Raw genomic sequence first — 17,772 nt, forward strand, 5'->3', positions numbered from 1 at the left:
GGACTCTTCTTTCCTTCATACATTTGATCCATTAGCAAAAGCTCTTCAAAAGAGATAAAAAATCCTGCTATTTCTCATTTATTTGGCTTACAGCTTATTCTCAGCCACCTCCCTCCCTCACTTGGATCTATGCAGTGTCTTCCTAGCTGGTCTCTTTACTTCCCCTTTTGTGCCCACACCCGTATAGTCTGTTTTCTTTTCCACTCAGCAGCCCAAGGGATCCTTTCAAAACATCAAATAACTCCCTGATCAAATGACTTCCCTGCTCAAATTCTCCAGTGATCTTCCATCACACTTGGGATAAAATGCAATAAATACCACATGATGTGACCCCTGCCCCATTCACCTCCCTAGAGTTTATCTCCTACCACTCTCCCCTTACCCACTTTCTCTTCTTGAGACACATTGGCATCCTTGCTTACTCCTGTCTCAGGGACTCTGAACCAGCCGTTCTTTTTGCTTAGGGTGATTTTTCTCCAGATAACTGCCTTGTTCACTTTCTTACTTTATTCATGTCTCTGTTAAAATGTCACCTGCTCAGAGAAGCTTTTCCTGACCATCTTTTTTTTTTTTAATAAATTTATTTATTTTTTTAACTTTTGGCTGTGTTGGGTCTCTGTTGCTGTGTGTGGGCTTTCTCTAGTTGCGGCAAGCAGGGGCTACTCTTCCTTGTGGTGCACAGACTTCTTATTGTGGTGGCTTCTCTTGTTGTGGAGCACGGGCTCTAGGTGCGTGGGCTTCAGTAGTTGTGGCACATGGGCTCAGTAGTTGTGGCTTGCGGGCTCTAGAGCGCAGGCTCAGCAGTTGTGGCACACGGTTTTAGTTGCTCTACAGCATGTGGGATCTTCCTGGACCAGGGCTCGAACCTGTGTCCCCTGAATTGGCAGGCAGATTCTTAACCACTGTGCCACCAGGGAAGTCCCTGATCATTTAGCCTCTTAGTAGTTATCTCTGACATTATATGCTCATCTACTCATTGACTGTATTTACATTAAAGTGTAAGAGAAGGCACTTTTATTTTATTTTATTATTTTATTTTTTTTACTATCTCAGTGTTCAGAATTGTGCCTGGTACAAAATGAGTGCTCAGTAAATATTTGTTAGGTGAAAAAATGAAAGGATGAAGCTTATATAATGGGACTATTCTAGCTGCATAAACTTTATTCAAGGTAAGGCCTCTCATAAATATATCTGCTTTAATCAGATAACATCATTAAAAGTCAAAATTTAGTTAATATTTAATTACTAGGATTATTATCAATTAACAAATGGGAAGCAGAAAACATTCCCAGTCAAATTCTCCTACTTGTTAACCAAAAATAATTAGAGTGTTATGAAATCTCTTTTTCATTGGTGCTGTGTAGACGTACCCTGAGACTGATACCAAGTTCTATGAAGTTTTACTGCTTGAGCAGATGGTGAAACAACCTCCTGGGAATAAAATTGTCCAGGTTTCCTTTGAAGTTTTTCAAACAATAAATAAAATACTGTGTGGCAGAGAAAGATCTATATATGATGAAAAAAGAGAACAAAGTTTATTTGTAAAGTTTGGAAAACTTGTGTTCCACAGCATTAACTGTTAACCCAGAATTTACTCATTGATTCCCTTTGTCAGTGCTTTCTAGTGTCTCAGATTTGAGGACATAATTTATATACCATTTTTCTCTAAGTACTGTTTTCAGCCATTCCCACCAACCCAGACTCATGTTGTGAACAATAAAGCCAGTTTATGCATGGAGAATTACCAAATGAAGCATGCCTAAGAAGGAAACCTGTCCAGAGAGATCTCAATAAACTTCATTGCTTCTTCCTCTGTACACGGCTCTGTGCCATTCATAGCTTAGTGGGAATTAATTTGTAAAACAAATTGTATCCTGACAAGTAAAATAGATTTCAGTCTGGATGATTTGACAGAATACTGAACTATGCATTATTTTAAAGAAATCTTTAAAAAAAACAAAAAAAACCCCACTCCTGCCAAATAAATACTATTTCTGTCTCATCATTTCCTGCTTCTTCTATTTCAAACTTGAATGAATTTATTTAAAAAAAAAATCCTAAATGTAAATACATACTAACAGCTTCAAAACAGAGGAAGCAAAAACTAACAGGACTGAAGTAAGAAGTGGAAAAACACCAATTATAGTAGATTGATAATAATTGATAGTAACTGATAGAAGAAGTAGATTTAAAATATCAATGCAGCTATAGAAGACAACGTTATCAAGGAAATTGACTAACATTAATAGAATATGCTATACAACAAGAGCGGAAAACATTTTTTTCAAGTGCAAAAGAGACATTCACCAAGATGTATTCTGGGCCAAAAAATAAGTATCAACAGATTTAAAAGAATTGAAATTATATAAAGTATGTTGTCTGATCACATCAGAATTGAACTAGAATCAATAATGGAAAGATATTGGAAAGAAACCCCAAATATTTAGAAATTCACAAACTTACTCTTAATAACCCATAGATGAAAAACAACAACAACGACAAACATAAACAAACAAAAAACCCTCTGCAATGAAAGAAAAATGAAAGAAAAAAACCCACCCAAATCTGGAGTGTAGACAGTACTTAGAGAGTAATTTATAGCATTTTATGCTTATAGAAGAAAGGTCACAAATCAATGATGTAAGTTTCCAATTTAACAGGCTAGAACAAAAGAAAATTAAATCCAGAGTAAGCACAAGATTAAGGGTAAGAACAGAAAACAATAAAATAGAATACATAACACAATAGAGAAAAATAATGAAGTCAAAAGCTCATTCTTTGGAAAGATGAATAAAATTGATGAAACTCTAGCCAGACTGATCAAGAAAAAATGATTATAAAAATTATCAATATCAGGAGTTAAAGAGGTGTTAACAATACAGATCTTATAAAATTAAGAGGATAAAAAATGCATATCATTAACAATTTTATGACACCACAGTTGACAAGTTATATGAAATGAACAAATTCCTTAGGAGAAAAAAAAAAAAAAAAACTACCAAAGTTTATTCAGGAAGAAATAGCTCTACTTCTCCTAAAGGACTTGAAGTTGTAGTGAAAACTTCAAGTTTCTCATAAAGAAAACTCTAGGCCTATTGGGCTTTATTAGTAATTCTATTGAACTATTGAGGAATAAATAATATCACAAACTCTTCCAGAAAATAGAATATGAATAATTATTGTCCTACTCATTCCACTAAGCTAAAACCTTACATTACGGAGAAAACATCAGACCTATATCTTTCATGAGCATAGATACAAAAACTCTTGAAAAAATATTAGCAACTTGATTCCACAAAGATATAAAAATGAAAATGAATCACGACCAAGTATGATTTATGCAGGAATGCAAGGCTGGTTTATCACTGAAAAACAATCAATGCAATTCATCAGATAAACAGACTAGAAGAGAAAAAAATTATAGGATGATTTCAGTAGCTGAAGAAAAATCATATAACAAAATTCAACACATATTCATGATATAGAAGAGAACACACTCCACTTCACAGAAGGCATCAAATGAAAAGCTAGTATAATAACTTAGTGGCAAAAAATGGAATGATTTCTTTCCCTAAAATTGGAAACAAAACATGGTTGTCTGCACTCACTACTTCTTTTCAGTTTTTTACTGCAGGTCTTAGGCAGCTATATAATGCAAAAAATGATAATAATAATAAAGTAAAATAAGATCAAATCACATATGTTGGGATGGATAAAGTGAAACTGTCTTTATTCACAGGACATCATTAAGGAATCAATGAAGAAGCTACTAGATTCTAAAAAGTGATTTTTATCAAGTTCCTAGGATACATAGTAAATATATATTTTAAAAATCCCCTATTTTCTATATTTTAGCATGTATTAATGGGAGTGTAGCCTTATCTTGTTTTAACTTCATTCTTCAGAGAAGAAATAGTGCTTATATTTCTGCAGAACAAATAGATCTGATTATTCAGTAACCATATTTTAGTTTCTTATTGTTACTGTAATAAATTATCATAAATTTAGTCACTTAAAGCAACCTATATTTATGAGAGTTCTAGAGATCGGAAATCCAAAATCAGTTTCACTATGCTAAAATGAAGGCATTGGCAAGCCTGCATTTTTTTCTGGGGGCTGTAGGAGAAAATCTGTTTTCTTGCCTTTTCTAGCTCCTAGAGGCTGCCTACATTCCTTGGCTTATGTCCTCTTCTTCCAACTTCAAGGTCAGCTAGCTGTGTAGAATCTTTTCTTCTCTTTGATATCTGCATCTGTCTGTATATTTCCTCTTTTGGACTCTGATCCTCCTTTCTGTCGTATGATTACATTGGATCCACCCAGATAATCCAGGGTAATCCCCCCATCTCAAGATACTAATTTAAGCAAGTCTGCAAAGACCCGTCTATCATGTAAGCTATTATATTCATAGTATATAGATGTATTAGGATGGGGACATCTTGGGAGGCCATTATTCATCCTATCACAGTTCACTCTCTGGTCCCTGAAGATTCATATCCATCCCACATGAAAGTACATTCACCCCATCGCAAGGTCTCAAAAGCCTCAACTCATTCAGTATCAAGTCCAATATCTTATCTAAGTGAAACACAGCAGGACCCTCTGGTCCTTGCCCCCCATATCCTCAGACTACATTTTGTCTGTGGAAAAACTTTGGCCAAAGAATAAGTTTAATCAGAAAAGTGAGAAAATGAGGAAGCAAAGGAAAACAGTCAAAGGAGACCAAATAATAGTAGTTTAGTCCGTAAGTACAGTCAAGGACTTTTAGTTCCTCCTCAAGGGCTGTAGATAATATTCTGAGCCATATCCTGTGAGCTGCATTGTAGATACTGAAACCTCCAGCAGGTGGAAGAAGTTAACTACATGATGACCAGGCTATGGCCATGACATAAGCTGCCACAATTCCAAGAATTGGCCTCAAGGAAATGGGAACAAATTGACCCTGGAACTGAAGATTAACTGTACTTAACACAATCAAGGTGACCCTGGTCAGACCACCGCATGACCAATTTCAAGATGACTGTCAGAGCTGACTGGGCTGTTTCTGCATGGAGCCCCCTCCCTCCGCCTGTAACGGCTCTTGCCCACTAATTGTCAGTGGGTGGAGGGAGATTTGGCCTTTGGACAGAAGTCATCTTCCCTTTTGCATGTAGAGTAGCACATTTTTGGAGATGAGTAGTTTTATAAGCCTGTTTCCTGCCTGTAGAATTTTGAGGTTCGACAGCCCTTGTTTCATTTGGTTCTCTCTCGGCCCCTTTCAGTTCAAGCTGCCAGTGTTTCTGCTGGTATAACATTCCCAGAAACGTGTGAGTCTCAAGCATATATCACAGGAGTCCACTCTATGAGGCAAGAGGCTCCTCCACAGATCTTTCCTGGATAATCGTATTTCTTACTTTGGCTTCTGCTGAGAAGATGAAGGAGATCTATGAGTCACGTGCCTAATCTCTTCAAAGAGCCTCTGTGTGATTTAACACTCTGAGCTTTTGATATTCCTTAGGTGTTAGCAAAAGGCTGGCTAGCTACACACACCCTTGGCTTTCACTCCAGAGTACATTTTCCTGACAGTGAATTTCCTAATTTTAGCTTCTTTTGCAATCTGGATAGGCCAAGAATTTCCCCCAATCGTTAAGTTCTTATTTCTTTTTTGGTTAAGTTCTTCCTTCAATTTATCTCTTTCTAGTGGCTTTTTGGAATAAGCAGCAAGAAGAAACCAAATCACACCTTCAGTACTTTAGAAATCTCAGCTAAACATCCAAGTTCATTACTTTCAAGTTCTGCTTTCCATACAACTAAAAGACTCGATGCCACTAAGTTTTCTGCCATTATATAACAAGGATTTCTTTTCCTTCAATTTCCGATAACCTGTTTCTCATTTCCCTGTGAGCATTCACCAGAAGTGCCTTTAACATTTATGTTTATACCAACTTTTTACAAAAAACATATTTATTCTCTAAGAAAATAGCTTTCTCTACCATGCTCCTGAAACCGGGGTGGGGGGGGCGGGAGGACGACTGTGGGCTCCTGAGCATGGAAGCCTTTTTTTGTCACCATTCTTGTAGGCAAGACTCCAGCCTCCTCCATGACCTTCCCTGAGTTCCAAAGGGCAGAATTGAACAGTTGCTAATCAAGGGAGGAGCAGTCAAGAAACCACCTGAGATTAAAGGGACCAGAGAAGCTCATCAAGATTAGGAGACCAACCACCTGAGACCCTGCACACACCCTAATCTTGTCAGAAACCCCACCCTTGGGCCATTGTTATAAAACTCCTCATCAAATCCTCCCCTGCTGTGTCCCCCTTTGCTTGGCAAGGCAATAAAGCTGTCCTTTTCTACTTCACCCAAAACTCTGTCTCTGAGACTTGACCCTGCACTGGTGCAGGGATACCAAGCTTTTGGCATCACTCTCTCACTTTTTTCTGAGCCCTCATCTGCAGCATCTTTAATGTTCAATTTCTACCAACAGTTAATTCAAAGCAACAAAAGCAGATGCCAGACTATAGAGAAGGTGTTATACTGCTGGTTTTGAAGGTAGAGAAAGGGGTCATAGCCAAGGAACGTAGGTGTCCTCTAGAAGCTGGAAAATTCAAGGAAACAAATTCTCCCCAGGAGCCTCCAGAAGGAATATAGGCCCATTGACACCTTGATTTTAGCCCAGTGAAACTGATTTCAAATGTATGACCTCCATAACTGTAAGATAATAAATTTGTGTTGTTTTAAGTCACCAAATCTATGGTAATTTGTTATAATAGTAGTAGGCAACGAATACAGTCCATAGATGTGATTTTGTGTTCTATAATGTATTATGTTCTAACATATATTTTGCCTCTGCCAAGCCACTTAACTCTATAATTTTTCTCTTGAAGCATTCTCCTCACAGAATTTGAAGAGTGGAGAAAGAGAAAGAAAATATAATAGTGATTAATAAAATAATAGCGTAGGCTCAAGGAGAAGACTGCTTGTGTTTGAATCTCAAATCTACATCCTCCCCATGTGACAGCATGATGTTACTGAATCTCTCTATGCCTTAGCGGCCTTATATGTAAAATGGCAATAATAACTATACCTACTTCATGGGCTTGGTTTTAGTTTAAATAAGATAATCTATGTAAAGTACTTAGCACAGCCTGGACACACAGTAAGCACTCAAGAAAGTTTAGGTAATAGTTTCTTCTGTCTAGTACTTTTTTTTTAATTAAAAAATTCATTTAACAGGATTTTGCCATGACACATACCCCTGAATGAAATTATAAAGAAGAAAAAAGCTTACAATCCAAATGTCTAGGAGATATAATTGATTGATGTTACTGGTTGATAGGAATATATGATATTAGTACAGAGCTGTATTAGGTGAAGGAGAATGGAAAATAGGAGGCATCTCAATATGCAAAGGTGGGGTAAGGCATAGAACTCAGATGGGAAAAAGCATTCCAGGAAGATTTAAATGATGAAAATACATTTGAGAGATTTCCCATCCTTTTTCTGGTCAAAAACACAGAACAAAATTATTTCAATTCTAAGTGAATGTGTTCATGTTCTCCAAATTTATAAATATGTCCATAACATATCAGAGTATAAGCATATATGTAACATTTATATTATCCCTTTATAACTGCTAAAGAAAGAAAGTGAACACTTATTAAGTACCAGGTACTTTAAAATTGATATCATATTTGTGACTACATCTTTCTGAAGTAAGAATCATTGCCTCAGTGTTGCAATCGATGAAATGAAGGCACTGGGATACAGACTTGAATTCAGATCTATTGGTTTTCCATGATCCCACATTAGCATTTGCCATCTTTTTGGCAGCACTAGGATTTACTCTGAGGAATTTTTTGTCTTTCTAAACTCCAGATTATCTAGCTACAGATATCATGAACGCAATAAAAGACTAAACATCAAATTCGTGTCAAGAACTATGCTCCTTAAAATATTCAGACCTTCAGCTAGAATTTATTTAATTATAAAAAAGAGAATAAATTATGGAACACTTGCATTTGAAAATAAATCCAGATGGGAGGAAACCAGAATCGCACAATTAGAGATCCAATGGCTCTGAACCTATACCTAGGTGTTCTCGAGTCCTCTGAAGGACTCTCTCAGCCCATGGAAACCTCTCAACCTTGACTGACTATTTAAGATCAGAAAAGAAAAATCAGAGTAGGCAGTTTATTGCAAATAGAGGATAATCAGTTTTATTTTTTAATGAAAGAAACCCAGAAGTTATAAATGAAATGGAGACGATTTATTTTTAAATGAGGCAGAAATTGGAGTGGCGCTAGCTATGGAGGTGAAACATTGAGAAGATGAAAAGTAAACAAGATGCAGGAATTGTTTTCCTGAGTGAAGACAACGTTTCTGGTAAAAACACATTTTTAAATTATGCAAATAAGTAACAAATAAAAATGTCATCTATAAATATTACCATGATTTTTGTACTTCACATGCCACGCACACCATCTCTAGGTATATGAATCCTTAGACTTAACTTTCACTCTGAAGCTGTTTCCAAGACATGTCAAATGCTAAGTGTCTGGGGTCCTATTAACTCATACTTTTCATGATTCCATGTGTAACTTGTTTATCAAAGAGTCTGATTTTAGTGGGGGTATAAATATGAAGTGGTTTTATTTCTTTTCTCCAATCGCTATATTTAACCATGACTTATTGTTTATCATGTTCCTGCCACTAAACATCATCTTATAAAGATCTTTCAGTGCTTTTGCTCTGTTAGGTTCTGAAAAGCCCAGTGCAGCTTAGTCCAAGCTACAATTTCAATGTCAAATCCATTTTAAAGCTTTTTTTCTCTTTGCACTAACTCTGGATGGTATGGCATCCCATCTGTTGTGGGATGCCCAATGCCTATTGCTCACAGGATGTGCAGGTGGGTGGACTCCTTGGAAGCCCCTGATGAGGTCTCTCTGCTGCACAGGATCAGATTTAGGAGGAATATTCTAGGGTAATCTGTCCTGACCCTCTCCATAATCTCCTGCTCAGTCTTCTTTCACTGGGATCTTGTTGCACAAAAGGAGGCTTTCTTGGGCAGGTACTAGAACGATGGTACAAGTCCTGCATATCTGCTGCACCAACATTGAGGTGTGTGTTACCCCACCATTGCTCCATATTGCATCTTAATAATTCCTTTTTTTTTCCTGATAAATAATCAGAGAGAGCAGATCAGCAAGTCTGCTTTCTAAATGGGCATCCCCTGTGGGAATGAGACAGCAGTTTCTTTCCTTGCAGCAGCCTTCTATCTCTGTAAATGGTTCCTCAGGAGGGACCAACCCTTGGCTTGTACATGTGATTAAGGACGAAGTTCTTTCTCATCAGGGATGGGAGTTGGAGAGTTAAAAGTTGTGGACAAGTATCAACAGAAAACCATAGAAAATTGAAATTTGAGGGAAGTATGGTGTGGGAAGACCTGCCTTGGATCCAAATAGACCTAGACTGACATCCTTGGTCCTGGCCCCCCAGTATTAGGATGATCAGGTAATGCATCTTCCAGGGGACTTCATTTCTCCATGTGTAGGATGGGATTCCACGCCTAGGGAGGAGCTGATGAGACATCTCATTGTAGTGACACCTATGAAAAGGCTGAACAAAGTTCCTGGCAACAAAAATAAGTTTCCTCCAGAGTACTTCAGCCTTCCTTCACAGAGTCGTTCTAGGTGTCCTCAGCCTGCTCGCTACCCAAACTTCCCAAGGGAGCTATTCTATATCTTATTCATTTTCCTAAATATTCTATTCTGCTAACCAAAACCATCAGAGCAGAGAAAAGAACTTAGGCATTTAACTCTCAAGTCCCCATCTTGGCGCATATAAAATCATCTAATGACACACTTTTGAAATTGTTTTCCCTTCTTTTTTCAAAAGCTAATCCTATCCCCAAACCTCTCACCACCTATATATTTAATTTCTCCCTTTTTCTCAACCTATAAAACACTGAAGCTTTTTCCACTCTAAAAACAAAAGCAAAGAAACACTAAAAAAGCAAACAAAATTTTCCTTCAATCTTTCATCCTCCTCTGGCTACATCCTACAACTTTACATCTTTTTTCAGAGAACTATCATAAAAGAGTTATTTGCACAAGATGTCTCTGGCTAACTTATCCTTTCCTCAATTTGTAGTTAGACTTCTGTTTCTCCTACAACATTGAAATGTATTATTGTCAGAGGTTTAAAAAACTTAACATTTCTGAAACTCTACTAATTCTCAACAGCCCCACTTACTCCCCACAAAAAAGGAGAAATCAATTGTCCTGTGATGTTCTTCACGGAATAGTGCTAAGACCCAACTGTCTAAGCCTAAAACCTTGGTATTACCCTCATTCCTCTTTCTCACTGATTGGCCTTCATCTATATATGCCAACACCAATCCATCAACAATTTACTTCTGAAAACTCTCAAATATACTAACTACTCTCTAATTTTTCTAACAACTATTTTAATAGCATCCTATCAGTATCTTTATCTTCCCACTTCTCAGCCTTGCCCTGCTCTTCTCTTCTTATAGACTCTATTTTTCTTATGACATAATCAAGGCATCTTAGCATGGTATCTCTTCCCCACTTAGCCTACTCTTTAGCCATTAGAAACCACATTTTAGTCCCTGAATGTCACTCTCTTTTAGGCCACCAGGATTTAACACTTCATAATGCCCTGTTCTTTCTGCTTCCAATGTGATTTTGCAGCCACTCACATACGGTGGTGGAGTCTATTTCCTCTTTCCTTAAATCTACCATGGCCTTGTGTCTTGCCTTAGTCAATAATTTTTTTTTTGATTTTTTGAATTTTATTTTATTTATTTTTTTATATAGCAGGTTCTTATTAGTTATCCATTTTATACATATTAGCATATAAATGTCAATCCCAGTCTCCTAATTCATCCAATAAAATATGACAGAAGTTTTTCAGTTCTACACCTAGGCCACAGGACACCTGTGTGTTTCAGCTCTCTCTCTCTCTCTCTCTCTCTCTCTCTCTCTCTCTCTCTCTCTCTCTCTGGGATAGTAGCAGATATTAGCAGGCTAATATCTGGAATGAATAATATCATATCTAATATATGGAATGATAATATCTGGAATGAATCTGGCCTAGCTTGCTGGAGGGCGAGAGGCCACATGGAACACAGACTAATAATCCTAACAGAGGCCAGCTGGCTGATCTACCACCTAAGTAGAGTTGCACAGAGACTTAATAAGCTGACTCTGGCCCAGATCAATAGAAATGATCACTCGACCCATAAAGCTACATGAATACTTTTTGTTTTTAACCACTAAATTTTGTAGTGGTTTGTTTGCTGGAATAGCTAATAGATGCACCATGTCAGATTCATATTGGTGCTGAAAATCATCTAACAGAAGAGTGTATATTCCATATAACAAAGATCTTTTATTTAACCTTTGCGTACTAATGATATTTTTTTAAAACCACTTTATTGAGGTATGATTGATATACAATAAGCTGTACATATATAACTTATACAACTCGATGAGTTTGGAAATGATGACTATACATTTGTAAAACTATCACCACAATCTATGTTACAAACATATCCATTACCTCCAAAAGTTTGCTTCTGCCCTTTCTGTTTATTATTATTATGTAATAAGAACACAATAGAAGATCTATCCTCATAGCCAATTTTTGCATATACAATACAGTATTATTACCTATATGCATTATGATATTTTCTTGACAAATGTTTTCCACTTCTAAAGTCTAATTATTTTTTATCACTTAAAAATACAACTTTTGGGTCCATATTACCTTCTGTTTTCATTAAGGTTGTGGTAGAATCTTGTCCATTATTTCTTCTATTTATCCTACAGTTAAAACCATTTGTTTAGCATTAGAATGATTTCTCATCCTGACAAATATGTTTTTGCACACCTATGTTCATGGCAGCACTATTCACAATAGCCAAGACTTGGAAACAACCTAAATGTCCATTGACAGATGAATGGATAAAGAAGATGTGATACGTATATACAAAGGAATATTACTCAGCATAAAAAAGAATGAAATAATGCCATTTACAGCAAAATGGTTGAAGCTAGAGATGATCATACTAAGTGAAGTAAGTCAGAAAGAGAAAGACAAATGTCTTATGATATCACTTACATGTGGAATCTAAAGTATGACACAAATGAACTTATCTATGAAACAGAAACAGACTCAAAGACATAGAGAATAGACTTGTGATTGCCAAGGGGAAAAGGAGGTAGCAGAGGGATGGAGTGGGACTTCAGGATTAACAGATGCAAACTATTATATATAGAATAGATAAACAACAAGGTCCTTTTCAATATCCTGTGACAAACCATAATGGAAAAGAATATAAAAAAGAATGTATATATATGTATAACTGAATCACTTTGTTGTACAGCAGAAATTAACATAACATTGTAAATCAACTATAGTCAATAAAAAAGATAAATATAATATTTTGCCTCTGATTTTAATCATTCTCTTTTCTGTTATAAAGGCTGTCATCAGCTTTCCCCACTGGACACTTTATGCTTTGCTAAGCTTCTAAAATGTGCTCAAATTCTTGCCTTGTATTTCTTATCTTGTATACTTCACAGATCTTATTTCTATTTATTTTACTTTGCTGATGTCATGGTAAACAACATTATAAGTCAATTCTGTCTTTCCTTTTCCCTGATCCCTTCCCCTATATACTCAACACACATTATTCCATTCTCTCTGAATCTGCTGGCTAAGAGACCAAATCTTTTTCTAATGCCTTTTGAAAAATGTGTCTTCAATGAAAATTTTTATCCTATACAGAATGCCTAAGATCTGATTTGTATCTTTTAGCTATATTAGTCCTCCTGGGAATTTTGTATGAATTGTATTATCTGAACACTTACTTGCAGCTACATAACTCAGATTCTATTTCCTCATACATTTTCATGACTCTGCTTTAAGGCTCACACTCAATCTCTAAAAAGAAAAGCTACATTACACAGCTAAAACTTGTACATGTGGAGTCAGGTTCATAAGAATTAAAGAGCTTGGTTACATTGATAATACACAACATAAAGTAGGAAAAAAAACCTGTGGGACATAATGGTCTAAGTTGTCATTCCCTATTAAATTTTGTTCTTATTTTTCCCTTGCTGAAAGTAACATTAGGTGCAGTACAAGTCGTATTTATTAGCCAGCACACACCAAAAAACACTAAGGACTCATAGGCTATTATCTATAGTATCCAGAAAAATTAGATAGTATAATCAGCTATTCTTCAGGTAATGCTATACTAAGAGATTAGGCACCCAAGAGGACAGTTTGGATTCTACAAAATGTATAAGGACCTATAGAAGAATGTTGAAAAGAACAAAGGTTCTGGGGACAATTACAGTGGCTCCTGTTGCCAAGGAGATTCTAGGAATAATTGTTATTGTAACATCTTTTCAACGGGAGGAATAATGTCATGTGTTTGGGGTCTCAGAGGCTGCGGAAGAGGTAACTTGCTCCTGATTACCAGGAAGGTACTATGGGGATTTCAGATGAAAAAAGACTAGCAGAGGTTCCGACTCTTTTTAGGTGATGGGAATCTCAACAAATATCTTACAAGCATGGCTTTCAGTTGCATTCTCGTGGGAGTAAAGGAAGTAGATGATTGCTGAATGGACTTCATGATTCTCAGATAAGAATTGCTCTTACAACTTACTTTTTTGTGTACTAAATTATTATAAATAAAATTATTTATTTTGAGAATGCAGCAGAGTTGAAAAATATGTTTGACTTATCTGCTTCCAGCTCTTCACATTTATCCTCTGATTGTCTGAATCCTTCCAATCCCCTTCTCTTCTACTTTCCCATCGACAGTAGGATACTCTTGACCTATGTCTCTTCCCTTTTCCCTTCTTAGTCTAATGGGTGTGAGAGTGAATCTACTTCTCTGTCAGGGAGGATGCTGTAATTTTATCAAGAGTCTTATGAGAAAATTTCTTCACCCAAAGAAATGACAAGTTTGGTGATGGGAAAGGAGGGCTTTGAGCAGTGTCATGCAAGTGGGTGATTTTGTTGTTGTTGACAAGTGAGGCCTTGAGATGTCTCTCAAATTATACCCCATTGAAGCAGTTGCTGCATCTCAATCAGCTTGGCATTGCTTCTACAATGTCTCCAGGTGAATTTATCCCAGAGATGTACAACAGAAGTCTTTGGGCTTCAGAGAATGTTAGGTCATAATGATGACCTAGAACTTAGTATATACTATGATGTAATTTAAAACCTAATAAAAATAACTCTAAAAGGCATATTCAAGACTAAACAGAAAACATATAGGACATTTTAAACATATGAAGTGATTCAGTGGCATGAATTAGACCAGTCACAGGTTTTTCCCAAAACTAAAATAATATCAAATAAAGTGAAATATGACCTGTGCTGCCTTAACTTTATAAAGTGACTTTACATCTAACAGAGCAGTTTGATTTAGGGGCTGGAGTTTGGCAGAACGGCTTTTTAAAGCACTGGGATAAACTGTTGGGTTAACAGTAGTTCACATGCAATATTCAGAAGACCTTGCTTCTTCTTGAATGGTAACTTATTCTGTTCCCCTATGTTTTTGGCATGTTAAAATGTGTTAATTATCATTTATTTTCACTTTCTTGAGACTTGACAATAATACCTAAATTCTAGGGAAGAACCAAATTTACAGTACACTTATTTATACAGGCATAAGGTTTCTGTTAATATGGTTCATCATTTTGACTTCAATCTAAAATTATTCTTACTTGAAAAACTAGTTAAGTATCATTTCATCCCTCTCATCCTTATAACAGAGTTACATGTATAAAAGCCATGTTATATCACTAGGAAATTTGAATGCTTAAGAGTTAGTAGGTTCTGCTACTGGTGTTAAAACAGGACCCAGGAAATTAACTATATTGTTAAAATGCATCAGTGATTAAAGTAAACATCTAAGTGATAGTATTTATAGGTCCTGCTGATGAGTTTAAGAGTGTTTGAAATATTCATGTTTAACCTGTGTTATTAACTAAAGTTTACTAGATATAAGTCTCATAGAATCATTCTTTTCAATCACTGTGCTCTATAACAAGGCTTCATTATGTGTCAATTAAAATAGCTTCATTCTTCATATCACAATTATTTTCAATTACATTCCACTTTAAGAAAACTAATATAGAGTAAGGGGTAATCCAACTCAGGCACTGAATGCAGGGTGGGAGTGTGTGTGCAAAGTCCAAGGCTGGGCCTGAGCCCTCAGCCTCTGAACTACTCATGGGTCAGCTGCACAAAGGTAGCCATGCCGAGCAGCTGTGTGGCTGACAGTGTCTTGGTGCTCCGGCCTGGTGTCAGGCCTGAGCTTCTGAGGTGGGACAGCAGAGTCCAGGACATTGGACCACGCAGCCCCACATAATATCAATCGGCAAGAGCTCTCCCAGAGATCTCTGTCTCAACTCTAAGACCCAGCTCCACTCAACGGCCAGCAAACTCCAGTGCTGGATGCCCCATGCAAAACAATTAGCAAGACAAGAACACAACCCCACCCATTAGCAGAGGGGCTGCCTAAAATCATAAAAAGTCCACAGACACCCCAACACACACCACTGAATGCAGCCCTGCCCACCAGAAAGACAAGATACAGCCCCACCCACTAGAACACAGGCACCAGTCCCCTCCACCAGGAAGCCTACACAACCCACTGAACCAAGCTTACTCACTGGGGGCAGACACCAAAAACAATGGGAACTATGAACCTGCAGCCTGCAAAAAGGGGACCCCAAACACAGTAAGTTAAGCAAAATGAGAAGACAGAGAAATATGCAGGAGATGAAGGAGAAAGGTTAAAACCCACCAGAACAAACAAATGAAGAGGAAATAGGCAGTCTACCTGAAAAATAATTCAGAGTATTGATAGTAAAGATGATCCAAAATCTTGAAAATAGAATGGAGAAAATACAAGAAACGTTTAACAAGGACCTAGAAGAACTAAAGAGCCAACAAACAGTGATGAACAACACAATAAATGAAATTAAAAATTCTCTAGAAAGAATCAATAGCAGAATACCTGAAGCAGAAGAATGGATAATTGACCTGGAAGATAAAATAGTGGCAATAACTACTGTAGAGAAGAATAAAGAAAAAAGAATGAAAAGAATTGAGGACAGTCTCAGAGACCTCTGGGACAACAATAAATGCACCAACATTCGAATTATAGGGGTCCCAGGAGAAGAGAAAAAGAAAGGAACTGAGAAAATATTTGAAGAGATTATAGTTGAAAACTTCCCTAATATGGGAAAGGAAATAGTCAAGTCCAGGAAGTGCACAGAGTCCCATACAGAATAAATCCAAGGAGAAACATGCCAAGACACATAGTAATCAAACTATTAAAAATTAAATGCAAAGAAAAAAATATTAAAAGCAGAAAGGGAAAAGCAACAAAAAACATACGAGGGAATCCCCATAAGTTTAACAGTTGATCTTTCAGCAGAAATTCTGCAAACCAGAAGGGAGTGGCAGGACATATTTAAGGTGATGAAGGAGAAAAACCTACAGCAAGATTGCTCTACCCAGCAAGGATCTCATTCAGATTCAACAGAGAAATTAAAACCTTTACAGACAAGCAAAAGCTAAAAGAATTCCGCACTACCAAACCAGCTTTAAAACAAATGCTAAAGGAACTTCTCTAGGCAGGAAACACAAGAAAAGGAAAAGACATACAAAAAAAAACCCCTAAAACAATTAAGAAAATGGTAATAGGAACATACATATCAATAATTACCTTAAATGTAAATGGATTAAATGATCCAAGCAAAAGACATAGACTGACTGAATGGATACAAAAACAAGACATGTATATATGCTGTCTACAACAGACCAACTTCAGACCTAGAGACACATACAGGCTGAAAGTAAGGGGATGGAAAAAGATGTTCCATGCAAATGGAAATTAAAAGAAAGCTGGAGTAGCAATTATCATATCAGACAAAAGAGACTTTAAAGTAAAGACTATTATAAGAGACAAAGAAGGACACTACATAGTGATCAAGGGATCAATTGAAGAAGAAGATATAATAACAATTGTAAAATATTTATGCACCCAACATAGGAGCACCTCAATGCATACCGCAAATGCTAACAACCATAAAAGGGGAAATCAACAATAACACAGTAATAGTAGAGGACTTTAATACCCCACTTTAATCAATGGACAGATTAACCAAAGTGAAAATAAATAAATAAACACAAGCTTTAAATGACACATTAAACAAGATGGCCTTAATTGAAATTTCTAGGACATTCCATCCCAAAACAAAAGAATACACTTTCTTCTTAAGTGTTCATGGAACATTCTCCAGGATAGATCGTATCTTGGGTCACAAATCAAGCCTTGGTAAATTTAAGAAAATTGAAATCGTATCATGTATCTTTTCCAACCACAACGCTATGAGACTACATATCAACTACAGGAAAAAAAATCTCTATAAAATACAAAAACATGGAGGCTAAACAGTACATACTAAATAACCAAGAGATCACTGAAGACATCAAAGAGGAAATCAAAAAATACCCAGAAAAAATGATAATAAAAACACAACGACCAAAACCTATGTGATGCAGCAAAAGAAGTTCTAAGAGGGAAGTTTATAGCAATACAATCCTACCTCAAGAAACAAGAAACATCTCAAATAAACAACCTAACCTTACACCTAAAGCAATTAGAGAAAGAAAAACAAAAAAAACTCCCAAAGTTAGCAGAAGGAAAGAAATGATAAAAATCAGATCAGAAATAAATGAA

The sequence above is a fragment of the Hyperoodon ampullatus genome (assembly GCF_949752795.1).
Source record: "Hyperoodon ampullatus genome assembly, chromosome: 11".
In the NCBI taxonomy this organism is placed as follows: domain Eukaryota; kingdom Metazoa; phylum Chordata; class Mammalia; order Artiodactyla; family Ziphiidae; genus Hyperoodon; species Hyperoodon ampullatus.